This window comes from Epinephelus lanceolatus, chromosome 8 (genome assembly GCF_041903045.1).
Source record: "Epinephelus lanceolatus isolate andai-2023 chromosome 8, ASM4190304v1, whole genome shotgun sequence".
In the NCBI taxonomy this organism is placed as follows: domain Eukaryota; kingdom Metazoa; phylum Chordata; class Actinopteri; order Perciformes; family Serranidae; genus Epinephelus; species Epinephelus lanceolatus.
In genome coordinates this window covers 7,270,994-7,287,253 of record NC_135741.1, presented here as the reverse complement: position 1 = coordinate 7,287,253, position 16,260 = coordinate 7,270,994, and the positions used below count along the sequence as shown (strand labels likewise).

General features: G+C 41.9%; 1 protein-coding gene across 4 annotated transcripts in view; it reads left to right on the top strand.

Annotated features, from left to right (window-relative positions):
* The first annotated feature begins 4,022 nt into the window (after positions 1–4,022).
* Positions 4,023–16,260, top strand: part of src (v-src avian sarcoma (Schmidt-Ruppin A-2) viral oncogene homolog) — a 46,652-nt gene continuing 34,414 nt past the window's right edge. For 3 of the 4 annotated variants that reach the window (XM_033628760.2, XM_033628758.2, XM_033628759.2), the window contains exon 1: positions 4,024–4,420. The gene's annotated coding sequence lies outside the window, so the exon portion shown is untranslated. Of the gene's footprint in view, positions 4,421–16,260 lie in introns of all 4 variants that reach the window. The other variant, XM_033628757.2, reaches the window with a different exon arrangement.

Genomic DNA, 16,260 nt, shown 5'->3' with positions numbered 1-16,260 from the left:
AGTACAGTGAATTTCCAGCACAGAGCTTTAATTTTGAAGTGCCGTTTCCTGCTGTAGAGTGGGTGAATAATAGACAGCCACTTGACAGAAACAGCAAACTGGCGCATCAACATGGCCAAACACAAGTATGATGCTGAATATTTTAAACTGTGTGGACCTTGAACTAATAACTAAGGTGAAATCTGGACCAGTTGGTGTAGACAGTCCTTTCTGCCTTCAGTGTTCTGTAAATCTTGCCAGAACACACAAAAACATCTCTGTAAAAAGTATAAAAACCTGGGGCAGAGAACACTCTCAGAGAGCTCCTAACTTAGCCTCAAATGTTCTAATAAGAAGTCTCAGACCAGGAGGGATTTAGGAAAGCTCTCAGAGCAGCTCTGAGCAAGGAAGGAACAGAAACTTTTGCCTTAGTGAGGAGGTGTGGCTGACCCCCTTCTGTGTTTTGAATCACATACTTTTTCTTTTTACCTTCAGTAGGTACTGCAGCTGCCCTTATAAAATATGTACTGTTGCATGCAGTATGCACATAAACTGTCTCATAACATTACGCACTGAACTTTGACCCTCTTCCTTTTCAATTCAATTCAATTTTATTTACAAAGCCCAAGATCGGAATATCGGATATCCGTTACTTTGACGATAAAACAAATGCGACTCGCCAAGTTCTCTAGAGACGAGATCAACCCGGAGAGCTCTGTTGTTGTTACTTTGCAATGCATGTAGATTAACTTTAAAGTTTTAACTACACAGATTGTAAATTCTAACATTTTATATTTGCAACAGTGAAATTACATCTGCATTTCTCTGTCATTGTTACTTTATTTTATTTTATTTGAATGCACAGTCATCTGTCATTGTGACTTCTGAGAGCTGTCAGTGAGCTGTCATCTATTTGTGGCTCAGTTGACATAATGTATCATCCGCTGTGCAGAGGATTGTGGGTCAGAATGGCCAGAAAAGCATGCTGGCTTGCATACTGCAGAATCGGACCGGATGAAATGGAAGATCCTGGTGCTTTTCACATATTATGTATTTGGACATTCTAAATCTTTTTTCTGGCATACTATATAGTGTGGCAGTGTGGGTATTGAAATGCAGAGTAAGTATGATGCATTCTTTTAAGAGACTAGTCCAGACCCACTGAGTACAGCATACCATACCATGACTTAGTCATACCAAAAATTAGAAAAAAAAAAACAAACATTGGTCCACAGGGGGAGCCACAGCGATCGGTCGCATTTTAGCCATTGTTAAGCATTTTTCTGTTGTTATAGCGCCACCCAGTTGCCAATTAGAGTTAAATTTCTCCAGTCACCTTGAGGCGTCCTGTTCTACATATCTACCAAGTTTAGTAAAAATCCATATGGCGGTTAGGCCTAGATAAGAAATGAGCTCTCTAGCGCCCCCATTTTGTTTGATGGGGTCAATAATGGAGGGGTCCCCTCAGATTATGTGTGGTCATATGCCTACAAAGTTGCGTGGTGATGGGTGAAACCCTTGAGATGTTATACACCTTTATGTGATGAGCCACGCCCTCCGCAATATTCATTGCCTTATAGAAGCTCAGTTTTAGTAAGTTTTCCAACTTTTGCCAAGAGGGAACTTTAGATATTGGTCCCTAGATTATGTTCACCCAGTTTCATGCAGATCGCTCAAACTTCCTAGGAAGAGATCGATTTGAAGTGTTTTTCAAAAAATTCAAAATGGTGGAAAATCTATATAACCGGAAGTTATGGGTTCTTGAGGCAAATGTGTTCCTCATGAGGAGAGGCATCTCTGTGCAAAGTTTCATGTCTCTATGACATATGGGGCATGAGATATGCCCATTCAAAGTTTGCAATTTCAATCAGTTGCTATAGCGCCCCCCTTTGGCCAATTGATGTAATATTGCTTCATTGGCATCCTCCCATGAGCCTCTACCACTGTGCCAAATTTCACATGGATTGACCAAGTCAGTGAGGAGAAAAACGTGGAACAGGCACACACACAGACAGAGTTTTCGTCATTATATTGTAAGATGTGATTGGTTGTCAAAGACAAAACCTTGTGTTAGCCTTTAAGCTGTGAACACCCAGTGGAAATGAAATGAACTGCTGACTGTGAAAGTGTTGTCATTGTTAGTGTGATCTCTCTGCTGATGGAAGGTTGAGACAGACACAAGTCATCACTGCTGCACTGATGGATTTTCCCAGTTTTCCAAATATCTTAGTGTTGTGATCGGCTTATTTCTAGTGTTACAATGTTAGGTGAGAAATGTGTGTGTGTGTGTCCCCAAAAAGACTGACCACACATATCCCTGCATGATCTAATCTGTAGCATCTTTTCATTGAGTCACTGTCATCCAGCGTTTGGAGAATATTTCTTTGACCACTTTGTGTTTCTCCTCTGATTAAGAAACTCTTAAGCCTCTTAAAAGTCCTCCTCCTTGCTCCGAACAGTTTTTCAACTTCAGAGCTCTTTTAAGGTCTAAGATGCTCGGTGAATAACTTTTATCTTTACAAATCTTAACTTTAAGGGGAAAAATGTCACAATTCTAAAAAAATGTTTTCAGACTTTTGTCACTAGGAGCAACTCTTAGCACTTGGAAGCTTTGGGAATACGGCCGTTGATTCTTTAACTAAATACCTCAAATAGATTATTACTAAAATCAGATACATGCATGTAGAGTAGTGGAACACAAAGTGACGTTCATCCTCTACAACATAACTCTTCAGGACTGACTAACATCTGCTGACCTCTGGTAAGATGCCAATTCTTAGATTTTAATTAGAGTTGTACCAATACAGTATCGGAAATGCCTGCATTTTAGGCAGTGTCGGGTATCAGCGAGTATAGCCTATGACCAATCCGATACCACGTAATGCCTCACGTCATTACGCATACACACGCTACAGGCAAACGGAAACGGAGCGGCATTTAAAAAGCATTCTGCTGTAGCCTTTAAAATGTCTTTTTTACCAGATTGTGTGGCTGCACTTTAACCTGTGTCTTGATCTGTGTCAACGCTGGATAATAATGATTAAAAAAGTTTTATGGCATTCATTCTACTATTATGTATTTATTTCTTAATATTTTACATAGAGTTTTAGGAGTTGAGACATACGATTCATATCCCATCCATTTTTATTTTACGCGCTGATATCGGATCAGTACTCGGTATCGGCAGATACCTAAGGATCAGGGATCGGAATCAGTATCAGGAAGGAAAAAGTGATATCGGTACATCTCTAATTTTAATAAAATGTGAAAAATTAAAAACAAACAAGGAGATGACCTGGAAAAAGAGCTTGAACATTATCATAATCTGTAATATAATTTCAAATATACAATAATTATAGTTTCCCCCAGCTTTTTAAAAATAATCTAAATCTAGATCTTTCTAATTATATGATTTTTTTTTTTTTTTGCAGTTTGTGGAACACTTTTTAACGAGTTGCTCATTGCCTTATTTCCCCATGTTTCTGAAGGACATTGCACAAAACAGCTCAGGGTTCAAAGGTTAAATACTTGCGGAAGGTGTCTGAAAGCAGCACAAGAAAGTGATGTGGCTCCAGGTTTCAAAGGCACGCTGCCTCATTTGACCAGCAGGTGGCAGCATTGTGTCACAAAAGTACAAAGGGGCTTATGATATATGATTTCTGATTTTGATATGGTAGAAAATGTTTCTTTTTAACCGTCACAGAGTCCAGTTAATTTTAATTAGTCTGCATGATGGCTACAGCAGACAGCTCACAATATAAGTCACACTATAAATACAAGAAACAAAGATTTTACTTTCATTTTAAAACAACATGTCTGATGTGAAGCTGATTTTCATGCACAAACAAAATCACAGGTGATAATATGAATGAGTCCACACACTGAGCCACGTTTGAACCTGCACCCTCAGGTGAGCAGGGACTTCCTTGGAACACCATTCACCTAAATGAGGACTCGACTGTGCCTGAAAGCATCCGACCAATCAGAGCCCGACAATCCGCAGGAGTCTCCGCCCCTGCCTGCCTCTAAAATCACCTCCCAGTGTTTTGGTCTTGATTTGGTGTTCCTGCACGGAAACGGACTGTGTGGAAAACCCGCAGCTTCACATCTGTGATCGGGAATCCTGCTATTTCCACTTCATGTGACCGATTGATGCGTGACTGAAAGATGTTTTCTGAGCCTCGGAGTCATTCCCCGTCATGACCTCACCGGGCCGTCCCTCCAGTTGAATGGGATTCCTCATCGCCTTCCTGTCGCTCGTCTTGGCACCGACTGTCTCTGCTGCTGCTGCTGCTGCTGCTGCTCCTCCAAACACCCCGATTTTAGGATCTGTGAGCTTTTTGCTTCCTCTGATCAGTTCATTGATGGTTTGATGCGACACCCGCCTGTCTGATCGTCAGAAGAGCGACGACGCCAAATCTCTGGTAGCCTGCGCGTCAGGGTGAGTGGCCCCAAACTTGTTATTTCAGTGCGGGTGACTTGAGTAATGACAGGCAGGGCAGACAGGGGTTAATTAAAAATGAATGAGGGGTTTGATCTCAACTGTGCTGCAGAATACTGTTGTTTGCATGTTTCTTTTTTTACTCCAATTCCACCTCCATGACCTAGATTATCACCAGTGACATTTGCAAACATGATTAATTTTGATCAGTAAATTAAAGTCACTGTAATTTCCTCACTTTCATTCACCAAAATCAAAGCAACAACAGCAGTCTGAGAGTTACAGTGACTCATCAGAGCTTTTTTTTTTTGTAAAGACACAAGCTGCAGCCTTTGATTTAGGCCACATACTGTAGCCATACAGTCCCTGCTCTGCAGCAGCACTTTTGGGGAACATATAGGAGCGTAACCACACAGCACTCTTCTTCTCAGTTTTAAGAGAAATGGCTCCCTGGGTGGAAGCCTTCACAAGACAAAGTGAAAGCTGGCAGCTGTGGTGGCTCTGCAGTGAGAGTTTTTTTAACGGGCTACCTGCTGGACTTTTTATGTGTGAGTGAGAAGATGGGAGCAGATGAATGAGACATATTGTGTGTCTTGCCTTAAATTTGCTTGTTCATGTAGAACGCCACAGATTTTCTTTCTCCTCAGGATCCCACACACTTTAAAGACACGGCTGTCATATGCTTAGGATTAGTCTCTCCCACTCAACATTACTCAAAGGCCCAAGTATTGACTCCAATGTGGTGGCAACTAATAATAGAAAAGACTGTATAGACCTCAGAGTAATTGTACGGTCTGCTACTGTAAGCCGTGTCCTTGAACGTATAGATTGAGTCCATATTGTCTGTGTCTTTATTGTGACATTGGCCTGTATGCACTGTAGACATAAGTCCTGACTGCTGATCCAGGATCAACACACAGATCTGCCAACTTACTCTGTTGTCATCTATCTATCTATCCATCTATCTAGAACCCTGATTTACTCTCAGACATTTGTGTGTCACGCTATGACACATTTGCTATAGTGACAGTTGACTTTGTACAGCTCTTGTTTTCTTGGCACACACACACACACACACACAGTTGTACCTGCTGTGCCACTATTGCAGTGTGTGTCGGAGCTTTTGAGCTGCCTAAAACCTAAATATTGTGTATAAACCCGCAGCTTGTTTGTACTGTCTCTGTAATCCTTTGTGAAATCTGAAACATCTCACCAGAGACCTGTTTCACTGTGGCATCAATTTATTAAAAAAAAAAAAAACAACTTGAAATAAATTTGCCATTTGTAGGCATTTGATTATCAGTCATGCATTAGGCTAATCCTCCACAGATTTCGCTTGTGCTTATATATATATTTTAATATGTTTCTGAAGGAATTAGGATGTTTGGCAGCAGGCAGGCACAAACATATTACATCTCATGGATTCAATATCCTTAAATTGCGTATCAGGCCAATGACGTGCAAACTGATGCTGGGGATGAAGCCCTGTTGCGTATAAACACCCCAGGGCATGAATGCATGATTCTCACTTATGCTTGCTGTTTGTTTCTGTCACACATTCTGCTCAGTTCACACATCTAGCATGGTCACAAAGGCATACACAGTTCATGATAGTTACTCCACCTACCGTAAAGCCAAGACTCAAGGCTAAAACACCCGTTGCCTGTACCACTTAGCTTTTACCCCGTTATTTTGCACGGAGTTGGGTGTCGCCATAATTGTTGGAATAGAGGGTTAGGGCGAAGTGTAAGGGCTACACGGCCCTCCAAATTGAGTTTTTTTCAGAGGCACGCTCTAAACCGAGTGTTATAAGTAATCATCGGCAAGATAGCCACACACACAAGGCCACACAATGTTTTTTCTCTTTGTTAATTAAGATTGGAAAATTACGATGACCGTCAAATTGTGTGTCAACCAGTGTGTTATGATCCTTTTCTTTACAACATACAAAGCAAAAAAATAAACGCCAATATTGTGTTGACATCTCAATAGCTAATGAGCTAGCTAGCAAACATGACATTTTTGTTGATGATTTGTGCATGACATTCCCACATTTTGACATTTTCCCATTCTATCTAGGCCCTCGGCAAAGCTGCTCAGCCTTGCAGCAAATTTTTGTTTCAAGTGGCCATTCGCGATATTGCAGCAAAAAAATCCCCTGTGGTCCAAAAAGCATTTTTCCCATAGTCCACCATTATACAAGAGAGGTCAAATGAGTTAGCATTGTAGGACTCTTGGTTTTCTCTCTCAAAGTCAATGGGTTATTCGAATGTTTTTTTGGTAAGATGCCTGAAATAAGATCTGTTGTCAACACAAGCTCAAGAGACTTTCACATTTTGATCTACAACAAATACAGAAGTCAATACCCCATTCGTGAATCTTAAAACCTTTAGGTGTCTTTAGAACGGTGGTTGCTAACAAGTGGCTAAATGAGACTGCAGAACATCATCTCGTGGACCATGGCTTTGCAGCCTCGCTGTAGAACGAATGTTAAGTCATGCACCCATGGTGTAGTTCGATTGCTAATAGCCTAATGTCAGCTTTTCACTACTGGCTGTTGCATTTAGGCTTCAGAAATCATAACAGTGGTGTTCATTTGTGAAGATTATCTTGCCAAAGAAAACATTTGCCACAAAATGTATTTTCTGCAATAAACCAAAAGCTAATGGAAAAATCCCATTGCCTTTTAATTGAGGGAATCAGGGCTACGCTAACTTCTGCGTCGGCCATCCTTGGAGCACTCCATGTTTCATCAAATGATGGTGTGAAACTCAAGTCGTTTTCTATCTCCAACAGATAAATGGCAAGTGTCATTAATACCATCACATGAATGCCATCAGTGACAATACAGATGATGTATCAGGGTCTTGAGGGGCAGTCCCATTTTATAGGGGAAAATTTCAACCACTTGATCTTGTAACTCTGCTCCAGCTCCATCAGAAATGGGACTGGGCCAATATGTTGCCAGTGTCACCAGGCTATTAGCATTTCTGCACTGGGCAATGCAGCCAACCAGTGCAAAGTGTTTCTCAAAGTGGTACGAGATGGTCCATTGTACTCTCTAACTGCCAGATTTCAGGCTCCACAGAGGGGACCTAATGCTCCTTGGAATCCCATGAATGCTCTCCAGTGAAAGCCGTAGATGTTTATGTCAGCTCCAACGCGATTGGTGGAAAGTGGCTCTTGAGGCCGAAATTCCTGCTAATTGGCAACGTGGCTGTGGACTTGGCCCCCTTTGTTTCCCCTCATACTGGAGTGGTCTGTCTGTCAGGGTGATACACTGGGCCTGGCATCAATGAGCTGCTTGTTTCTGCAGCTATCCGGCCCTGGAGGATCGGCGGCTTTAAGACAAGTCGCTTCCACTTTCAAAATTGCCTTTGTGCACCTATTCAGGGAGATGGAAGGGAACCATTTAGTGGTGGTCTATAGAGAAACTGTTTCTCAAGCATCCCGGCCAAGCATTTTGATAGTGATGTGTGTATTTGCCTCCGCTCTGAAGTGAACTGAGCAGTTGCTTTAAACAGACTCCACTCTAGCTGGCGGTTTGCTGAGTTCATCATTTGATCTAGTGAGTGGCCCACTTTCCTTTAGGTCAGATGAGGATTAATTGGCATTGAGCACTGAGGACATATTGTAATTGTTGTGATGCTGTAAAGAGGAACTAGCTTATTGGCCAGAGGAATATAACAAAAGGAGGGCTCCCAAACTGCACGACTGTACATGAGTCGGGGCTAGTAGTAGCAGCGCGCCTCGTCTTTGTTGAAACAACACATTATTCCCCTTTGGCTTCGGAGTACTTAACAAACAAAACACTTGTCTAATGCCAGCATCAACCCCTCTTCAGTTTGCCAGCGAGATGTGCGATAAACTCCAGAGGGAGAGAGAGAGGGAGTATACACGAAAGGGGGGCATGAGATTTGTGATGGCTTCCTGCTGACAAAAGCCTTTGAATTTTTCATGTGGCTGATACTAAACTTCTGTCGCTCTGGCCCAGATTTGGTGCTAATTAGTGCCCAGCCACTTTCAAGGGCGTACAGTTGAGCATGGGAATGCCAGTGCCACCTGTTCTCTTACTCTTCCTCCCATCCTGTCAGGCTTTATCATCTGTCTGTCTCTCTGTTTAAGCTTTATGTGTCAGTGGCCTACTTCTGTGTCAGTCATTGTTGTCTTCTTTACAGTGTACACTTTGTCGGCCATTAGGTTTCACTTCCACGTTAATTCTACTGTATTATATTACTGCCTGTATTAGTGGCCGCAGGAGTAAAGTAGATGCATGTTCAAACATGAAGCCACAAAGCCGCTCGGCTGTGCCCAGTAAAGGCAGTTGAATGATAAGGATGCAGAACTGAAGCGCTCTGACATATCCCTCCGAGCTCTCTGTCAGAGGGGCCTGTGCTTGCTGGCCATTTGAATGAAGTATCTGATAGTGGTTTGATACAGAAAAACAGAGGAGGGCTTGTATCCTCCCAGGATCCCTCGCCACTTCCTGTCCCTCTGCTCTGGGAACAGGCCAGGGTGACACAGGCCACGCAGCTCCACTCAATCCACCCACTGTTGCCTCTGTGGAAAAGCGATCACTCTCACACCCTCATTCCCATCGCTCTGTGCACGTTTCTTGTGACAGGAAAAGCGTCGTTGGCATTTAGAGAGATGCCTCTATGCGCGGCTTTGTGTAGGCGCAGCTGTGCGAGCCTGGTCAGGATGATGAGATGCTGGGAAGAGCGCATGCTGCTCTCCCCCCTCTTTTATACACAAGGCTCTCCATCCTCTGAGAATCACTGCAGTGTGTATGTTGACATGGGAGTTTTTATACAGATCCAATGCTTGCAGAGATGATCAACCCCGTCAGACCCAGCCTCTGCCCCGGGTGGATCTTATAATCTGACCAAAACCTGATAACAAACACGTATTTGTATAGAATTTCTTGTTCAAAATACACATCTTTGCATGTGGGTTCACGATACAGTGGTGCAGGAATGAGTCCTAAAGCCTAAAATTGAGTTAGCATTTTTCACACTTCAGGTTCCCTCGTCGTAAATTCAATGGGTTTGTGTATTTGGTTTTTGGTTCGATGCTTGAAATAAGATCTGTGGTTAACACAAACGCAAGAGACTTTTGTTCTACGACATAAAACGTACTACATTGGTAAATACGCGTTTTGTGAGATTTGAAACTTCTGTATGTGTCGTGAGTTCATGAGAGTGTCATGACACCGAACACAGCTTTACAGCCTCGTGGTGGTGGTGACTATGACGTCATGCAACCGTGGTGTAGTTTGGTTACAGCCTATCGTTAGCTTTTTACTTCTGGTGCTTGGCAGGTTTGGAAGGGCCTTTTTTTCTTTCTCCTGTGATAGTAAGCCGAACATCTTTGGGTTTCAGACTGTTGGTTGGACAAAACAAGCAATGTGAAAGAACAAAAGTGTTTTGTTTAAGAAATTCTGAGGAGCATTTGCCACTATTTTCTGATGTTTTATTGAACAAACCACTGTATATAAAGACGGACTGCATGACAGCTCCGCAAACGTGATGCCAAAATATCTTGATTGCCCCCTGGTGGCTGGCTGCAGTATAGGCTATAAACTCCACCCCCCATTAAGCTCTTACTTACAGTTTTCAGATGATTTGCCAAGCTCGTTGTAGATTCTTGACATACCAGTTTCCTTTGGCATATTTGGCACTCGACTTTTTGGGGGTCATCTTCACAAGTTTTAAAACAATTTCAGATGCTTGGCTTTTTCGATACCTTGCTAACATAACTGTAAGCCAGTTACATCATGTGTGGTCAAAGTGTCCCAGCTTCAGTAGTGCTGGGCTGCTGGTGACTGACGTTAGATGTGAGCGAGTTTGAGTCACTAAAGTTTAAATTTCTTTGTCTGAGAATAACTAATAATATTTACTGTTGATGCATAATGAATTATGTTGGATTATTTTTTATTATTTATGGGCTATGTGGGATTTTTGGGGTAATGGTATAGAAAAACGGAGCATTTGGCCATCGAATACTATGGCAAGGATTAACGTTTCAAAGCATTCAGCTCAGCCCTAAATTTTTCTATTAAGTGTGGTTTTAATTACTTATTTGATGCCATAAAAAGGAGGTGTGGTGTCATGACTGATAGTTGTGTGTGTGTGTGTAAATCTATGTGCTTGCAATCAATGGCGTTGCTTGGCATTGGGTAGGACGTGGGTGTATGCGCAAGACCTCAATACCGTGACTCCGGGAGGAAGTGGAGATGCATCATCCATCTTTATATATGGTCCATGAAACAAACTGTCTATAGAAAAAAATTATTCGAATAAACCATAACAGAAAAAGTCATCAGTTGCAGCCTCACCTGCTTTTATGGTCTTGCATCAGTATTAAAGGTGCAATATTTTTACTCTCTGGTATCACAGAATGACCATCGTGTGTCTGTGGGAGGTTGCTAAACAATACCAATGACTCAGTGATTGCTTTGCCAAGTGTTGTGATTTCTCACTTTCAAATTTAGTTTTACAGCTCAAAGCCTGTTGTGGAGCAAAAAATCCTGCACTCACTGGTGTTTTTAAAATACATTCACTTTCCTACTACTTTAATTTTAGGTATTAATCAATGAGAACATTAGCGCAACAAGCAAACACCACCATTTTTGTTATTGAAACGGAAGTCAAATGAAAAGCTGTATTGTTATCATCATTACGTATCGCCTCTTTGTTGTACCTTTTGTTTCTGAACTCAGCTGCATTAAATGTGACAGGTACAGAATCTGTTTCCTCTCGGCTCTGACCTCCGCCCTCACCTCTGATGTGAGTCTGGATCAGATACAGACCAGGGCCGTCTTCCTCTTTGTCAGCAGGGCCAGTTGAGTGAACCCACCCATCCATATCCTACAGACAGCTCCAGCCCCACCACCAACTTCCCGCTCCGCACTGATTGCCTCGCAGTCAGCGTCTCAATCGCTGCCTCACCGCCCCGCTGAGTCGTATTTGAATATTGAAATCAGTGCCTTGTGAACAAAGGGGTGGTTTAAAAGCGATGGAGGAAATCACTCCAGTGTTGGGGGGTCTCGCCCTCTAATCTGTTATGGAAATGTCCTGAGCTGGGAGCAGTTATGTTTTGATGATGAAGCGTGACATGGGCACATTTTAAAATTTTAATGGCTGGCGGGTGTTCGGATTTTTTTTCTGCAGCTCTTATTTGTCTATCTCCAAGGAAGCAGGGCTGGGATCTTTGTGTCTTGTTTTTAGTTTCAATACAGCCAAAGCAGCCATAGAAGTGTTGATACAGCATGCTTTATTTATACTCCTGCATCTGCACATAAGCACAGAGGTTGTGCTGTTCTTTCGATCTTAAAATGTTTTGCAGGATTTGTACGAACTGTTCCTCCCCCGCTCGAATATTCAGTTTTGTCAGTCTTTGTCGCAAAATATATACATTTAGATAATAATAATAGAGATGCTCCTGGAGACACAGACTCAGCTGATGATCCACCCTCAGCATGCATTTAATTTTGTGTTAACAATAAGCACAATCTGGTGCAGAGCTTTTTTCAGGGCGCAATGAACAACCACAGTGTGCTGCGACCTTGACTCGCATTCTTGTTCTTACAACGTGGCTGCTACTTTCCCTGACAGACGGTGAAGGGAATGCGTTGGGGTGGGTGGCATGTTGTGGCTCGGGGGCAGCTCGGGCATCTGACAGTGTCTCTACCTGCTTCCCTGTACATTCCTGCTTTGGGCTGTTCGAGCAGGAGAGGAGTTGCGACTCGCCTTTTTCCTCCACTCTGCATTCCTCAACCATGACTTGGCTCAGTCGCACTGCTGCAATGAACCTGGGCATGTGACAATGCGTACACATGCACACCTGGCTCACTTTCTCATATTAGAACTAGTTTACAGTTATATCGCGATGTATATATACTGTGATCCAGCCTGTTGTTTGATTATCAGAACTATTCTTCTATGTATTATATATATATATATATATATATATATATATATATATATATAGGTATAGATATATAGATATATATATATATTATTGGGTTGGGTCTTAGATTTCTGGGCTGCAGGGATTTCTCTCGCTGCCCGGCTGTGCAGACGAAAAGTTAAACGGTGAAAGCCCTGGGTTACTGAAGCATGAGGCACTTGGAAGTCTCTACGGACTTGAGCAGATCAAATGCTGCCTCTTTGAAATGTGATGAGAGGGGGTGAATTTGAGGGTTTGCTATCACAGAGCTTGAGCTGGCAACATACTGAAGCATTAAAACATAGGCCTGTGTGATAACGCACAATAGCTGAAGAGCATTTTGATGCTGCATCTCTAGTATCTTTGTCATGTACCAGCTGAAGAGCTTCTGTTGTCTCTAAATGTTTCTCCACCTCTTTGAGTTGACTACCAGTTCACTGATATCTAGGAAGTAGAAAAAGGATGTTTTTCCTCCTCATGAGACATGTGGCTGACACATGAGAGGAATTGAAATCCTTTATTTCCACCTTTTTCCTTTTGGAAAGCTCCTGAAAAGATTGGGGAAATTATGGGGGAGAGAGTACAGGAGAAGGGGGGGGAAGACAGTGTGAGGGAGGAAGACTGCAGGGGGGGTAGTCAAAGCCCTTGAGGATTATCTTTTTCTTCTCCTCCATCTCGCTCCCTCTCTTTCTTCCCCGCTTCTTGTTTGAACACATGACCGCAGCTCATCAGCCGCAGTTCACTTAATGACCATATTTAGATGAGAGCGGAGCCGGGGTGCAGAGAGAAAAGGACACGAGGCGGATGTCTGAGTGAAGCCCAGAAACAACACAACCTGGATGTTTGTCTGAAGCATAGACACATTAAAATAATGGAGGCAGCCACAGAAACGTTACCCTTTATTTATGAACTACGGCTTTAGAGCCTCAAGTTTGGCATTTTGGCTGTCGCCATCTTGAATATTTGGACTGACCATGTTCAAACAAAAGGGTTGAGATAGCCCTATTGCTAGCTGCCAGCTTAGTTTGCACAGTGCATTTACAACTGTAGCCTTTTTTACAGAGAGAGATCATTTTTCCACAGAGCCAAACAACAGCAGCATCATGCCGCCCCAGTGTGTGATTTTAGACAGCATGCCAGCATTCTGGAAGCAAAAAAACACATGAAGGGCATGACATGTAACACAACAGGTCAGCTTCTATTATGACATATAACATGCGTATCGACAGCAATAACAATCGTTTACTGTCCTTGTTAAATGGTAGCTGATCTTGCTCCCTGCTCGGAGGGTAAAGAGCTCTTGGACCTCATTGTCTCGCCAATTTGCAGACATTTTTTGCTTCTGTTCTTCTTTTTGAGTTAGCTGCTAACTGCTACTAACTGCTTTTTAAAATTTTCCAGTGATGGATCATTGAGATGAACAAGTACTCCATTGTCTGTATTTGTGTCTGTATCTGTACTTGGAATGGCCGAAGTTCATGTGTGGGTTGAGCCTAGTTAGAAGGTCTTATTTTAAGCCTAAAATGTACATGGATTGTTCAGAAGTTGTATTTAAAAGTATTTAAAGAACAGCCTCAGAGTTGAGCTTCAGATCATTTTTTATCAGAAGAGTAACAGATTAAACATAGGTACCCAAATGAGGATTTTCCAATTAATTAGTACAGATAATGGCACATTTAACTCGTATGATACTCGTACTCGTAACAAGTACATTATTTGTACCAGATACTCGTTTTATCTGAGTATTCAGCTCAACCTTAATGGGTCACACACATAATACACATCAAAACGTCACACACATCCTGTCCATGGTTCCTTCCTGCTGGCTTACCCTTTTACATCGATGTCGATTCTGTGTTGTTACGACCTCCGCTGCTGCTATAAAGGCGATACAACTCTGCCCCACCCCCCCCATCCCACAATGCGAGAAATAACATTGCAACATTCACACCTTAAACAGGCAATGTAAAAAGGGCTTATGGTTATCTTTGATAAAACTAATGCTAATGCTAATTGCTAGCGAAAAACAGGCTTTAAACCAAACAAAATGTACTTAACAGAGAAACTGAACATCTGACTCCGTAGAAGGTCTTTTAGTACAAACAAGCGCTGAACAAGACATTTTTTAGGCAACTAAAATGTTACCATTAACTTTGATGAACTGAAAACACATTGAGATAGCAACATGTAGGCCTGTTATGTTACCTTACAAACACTGTTGTGTGGTAGTGACATGTCAACGGACGGCACTTACCTATCACTCAAAGCGGCCACACCCTTAATTATGCATATAAATAAATAAGCATTCAGCTATGGTTAATTGTGATAATGCTTTTGCTAATTTTTGCTAGCAACAGGCTAAAAAACAAAAGTACTGACTTAAAAGAGTAAACATCTGACTCCTTTAAAGCGTCTTTTTAGTACAACCAAACACTGAACAAGACTTTTAGGCAACAGTAATGTTACTTTTAAGTTTCATGAACTAAAAATGGGGTTATGTCATGGTTACATTACCTAACTATCAAACGCTTATCAAGATGTTTTTAGGCAACAAAAACTTTTACGATGAACTTTTGTGAACTGAAAACACACTGAAATGTACGATACCAACGGACAGATTTACCTATCACTCAAAGCGGCCATGCCCTTAATTATGCATATAAATAAATAAGCATTTAGAGTTATGGTTAATTGTGAGAATGCTAATGCTAATTCTTGCCAGCAATTTTCAGGTACTGACTGGAAAATAGAACATCTGACTCCTTAGAAGGTCTTTTAGAACAACCAAATGCTGAGAAGGACTTTATTTATTTCAATTAACTTTCATGAACTAAAAACACTGAAACAGTGACAGGCAGCTACAGCTACATCTTCACCCATACCCTGGGGTTAAACCATGGTAATTACACTGACGCTGTGGTAGTGACTTGTCAACGGACGGCAACCACCCATCACTAAAAGCGGCCATGCCCTTAATTATACATTTATAATATTTTAACAGTTCAGTTATATAAAAAATTCACCCCCACACACAGAAGTCATGAATGGGGAATAAATAGGGAACAATCCCGTTTGTTATACCAGGCTGTAAACATGTCTATTTCTGCTGTAAAGTTGGGCATTTTAATATGGGAGTCAATGGGTATTGACTGACTCTAGGAGCCATTAGATTAACAGAAGTTTTTAGTACTTTCACATTGTCTCATTTTTTAGCCCTAGAGGTTGCCACTCGGTCAGAAGCAGTAGAGCGGAAATCACCAATACAGTAGTAAAGTATTCTGTCTTTTCTTGGTATTAAGTGTGCCACAGAGGAACAATACACAGCTTCTTACTCCGTCAGCACAATACAGTGAACACCCTGGGGTCCCTGCACGACAGTCACGGTATTGTGCATGCCACGGATGCCTCAGATTTTATAGTTTTTCAGGAAGAGGGAGAGCTGCTGCTGCTGCTGGATGCTTGTCTGTATTCATCACAAGCAATCAGGGAACAGCTGAGAGACCTTGGGCAACAAAACAGGGGCATGTGTGTTAACATGAGGTTGGTTAATGTTCCATTTGACATTATGCTTTCCCTTCCTTATAAACACGAGACTGTTAAATGTTTAATTGTGCAATGGTAACTATTGGTTAATGTGCTGGAATTTATTTGCTGTTTTGCAACAAACCTGATGAGCTAAGCGGAGGAAATTACAGTAATGTCCTCCGTCTGTCTCGACTAAGCCATTCCTGTCACACCCAGTCTAGGAAGGTTAGTTGAAGGTCTCAGGAAAATCAGGGGACGACTTTTTGTGCAAGTAAGTAGGAACTGTTTTTGTGATTTGAAGGTAACAGTGACAAGGACATCAAGAATCTCAGAGGTGGGGGTTTCAAAGCAGGAAACATTTGACA